The sequence below is a fragment of the Gekko japonicus genome, unplaced genomic scaffold, assembly GCF_001447785.1.
Source record: "Gekko japonicus isolate JY-2015 unplaced genomic scaffold, Gekko_japonicus_V1.1 scaffold992, whole genome shotgun sequence".
NCBI lineage: Eukaryota > Metazoa > Chordata > Lepidosauria > Squamata > Gekkonidae > Gekko > Gekko japonicus.
Window position 1 is genome coordinate 239,942 of NW_015173704.1, and position 2,942 is coordinate 242,883.

Sequence of the window (2,942 nt, forward strand, 5' to 3'; positions counted from 1 at the left end):
GAGGGAGGGAGGGAGGGAGGGAGGGAGGGAAGGAAGGAAGGAAGGAAGGAAGGAAGGAAGGAAGGAAGGAAGGAAGGAAGAAAGAAAGAAAGAAAGAAAGAAAGAAAGAAAGAAAGAAAGAAAGAGAGGGAGGAAAGGAAGGAATGGAGGGAGGGAGGAAAGAAAAAAGAAAGAAATAAAGAGAGAGAGAAGGAGAGAAAGAGGGGAGGAAGGAAGGAATGAAGGAGAGAAAGAGAGAAAGAAGGAAGAAGGAAAGAAAGAACGAAAGAAGGAGAGGAGAGAAAGAAGGGAGGAAGGAAAGAAGGAAAGAAAGAAAGAAAGAAAGAAAGAAAGAAAGAAGGAGAGAAGGAAAGAGAGAAAGAAGAGAGGAAGGAAGGAAGGAAGGAAGAGAGAAAGAAAGAGAAAGAGAGAAGGAGAGAAAGAAGGGAGGGAGGGAGGAAGGAAGGTAGGTTTAGCTGTTGTAGATTTTTTGGGCTGTCTGGCCGTGGTCTTGGCATTGTTGGGCCTGATGTTTCGCCAGCAGCTGTGAGTGTGACTGGCATCCTCAGAGGTATAACACAGAAAGATGGAGTACTCTCTGTGTGAAGGTGAGAAGAAAAATGGTAGGGAGGTAATTTATATCTACCCTGGAAGGTGTGGTAGGGCTGAGTCCGGGGGTACCTACCTTCCGGGATAGATTTAAATTACCTGCCTACCATTTTTCTTCTCACCTTCACACAGAGAGTACTCCATCTTTCTGTGTTATACCTCTGAGGATGCCGGTCACAGCTGCTGGCGAAACGTCAGGCCCTACAATGCGAAGACCACGCTCACATAAACCAGGAAATCTACAACATCTAATGAACTCCGGCCGTGAAAGCCTTCGACAACATAAAGGAAGGTTTGCCCATATAAACAGCGGGCACTGGTAACGTACTTTGCATTGCAACACTGCGTAAGCGTATAGGCCGTTGAAAAACTATTTGCAAACCTGCCCCAATGGCTGCCTGTGTTGACATGTGGCGAGGGAGTCTTGGCTGTGACCTCGCCGTGCTTTTCCCGCAGACCTGGTTCGTCATCACGTCGCTTCCCCTGTTTGGATCCGGTCTCCCAATTCCGCCTCCCTCCGTGGCAACCAAAAACCAGTGTAGGATTGCCGGCTCTAGGTTGGGAAATTCCTGGAGATTTGGGAGGCGGGGCCCTGGGGAGGGCGGGGTTTGGGGGAAGGAGGGACCTCGGTAGGCTATAATGCCATAGAGTCCCCCTTCCGGAGCAGCCATTTTGTCCAGGGGCACTGAACTCTGTAACCTGGGCAACTCTACCCTATCGAATGGTAAACCAAGAATATCTAGTTGCCTGTTTCCAACAGTGGACAGCCAAAAGATTCCGGGAGACTCACAAGCAAGGCCTCAAGGCCTCCTGCTGCTATTTGCCTCCAGCAAACCCTTCAGTTCCTCAAAGGTACACTGCCTCTGACCACGGAGGTTCCATTTAGTCCACAGGGCCAATAGTTCAAGAGAGACCTCTCCTCCTCCATGAATGTGGCCGATCCCCTTTAAAAACTAAGTTAGGGGTCATCCTGTGGCCATGAGTTCCACAAGTGAACGACACGTTGTGTGAAGAAGTCATTTCTTTTGTGTTGTCCCAAATCTATTGGTTTTCTCATCCCTGACGGACTGCGACTTCTAGAACTGTCAGAGGAGGCAAAACGTTTCTTTTTAGATATTTAGCCTCTGCTCATTTCACTTGTGGGGTCGACTTCATTCTGGGAACAGTCGGCAAGCCAAATTAAAAATCGAAGAAAGCAATTTTTTTTTAAAAAAAAATGACAAGGATTTTACTGCTCAATATTCTAACGAAATTCATCCTTCCACTGACTCCAAAGCACCTACATAGGAATGGAGATTGCAACATTGTGAGAGTTCTCTGGTTTTCTCGCTTCTGAACTCAAGGAGGAAAAGACATTCCCCTTTCTAGAACAAAATATTTATTTGGGGGTTTTTTTAAAATTAATTTTATTTACAAAAGTTTTACCCTGCCTTTCTGCCCTCATCTGTTTTTTTCGCCCATGACGCTAAACGTCGAGGACTTCATTCACTCCATTTATGCTATGAATAGAGATGAGCTTCCACATCAAACGGACACCCCACCCCAGCACGGACAGGAATTGCAAAATGAACTTCCACTCTGTGACCCAACCCAAGCTGTCCTTTGTTATCTCTGGATATGCAATCAGAAGTTCTTTTCTTTCTTTCTTTCTTTCTTTCTTTCTCTTCCTTCCTTCCTTCCCTCTCTCTATTTCTCTTCCTTCCTTCCTTCCGTCACTCCCTCTCTTTCTTTCTTTCTTTCTTTCTTTCTTTCTTTCTTTCTTTCTTCCTTCCTTCCTTCCTTCCTTCCTTCCTTCCTTCCTTCCTTCCTTCCTTCCTTCCTTCCTTCCCTCCCTCCCTCTCTCTCTTTCTCTCTCTCTCTTTCTCTCTCTCTCTTTCCTTCTTCCTTCCTTCCTTCCCTCTCTCTTTCTTTCTTTCTCTCTCTCTTTCTTTCTTTCTCTTTCTTTCTTTCTCTTTCTCTTTCTTTCTCTCTCTTTCTCTCTTTCTCTCTCTTTCTCTCTCTTTCTCTCTCTTTCTCTCTTTCTTTCTCCCTTCCTTCCTTCCTTCCTTCCTTCCTTCCTTCCTTCCTTCCTTCCTTCCCTCCCTCCCTCTCTCTCTTTCTCTCTCTCTCTTTCTTTCTTTCTCTTTCTTTCTTTCTCTTTCTCTTTCTTTCTCTCTCTTTCTCTCTTTCTCTCTCTTTCTCTCTCTTTCTCTCTTTCTTTCTCCCCTTCTTTCTCCTCTTTCTTTCTTTCTTTCTTTCTCCCTTTCTTTCTTTCTCTTTCTTTCTCTCTTTCTTTCTTTCTTTCTCTCTTTCTTTCTTTCTTCCTTTCTCCCTTTCTCCCTCTCTTTCTCTCTTTCTCCCTTTCTCCCTTTCTC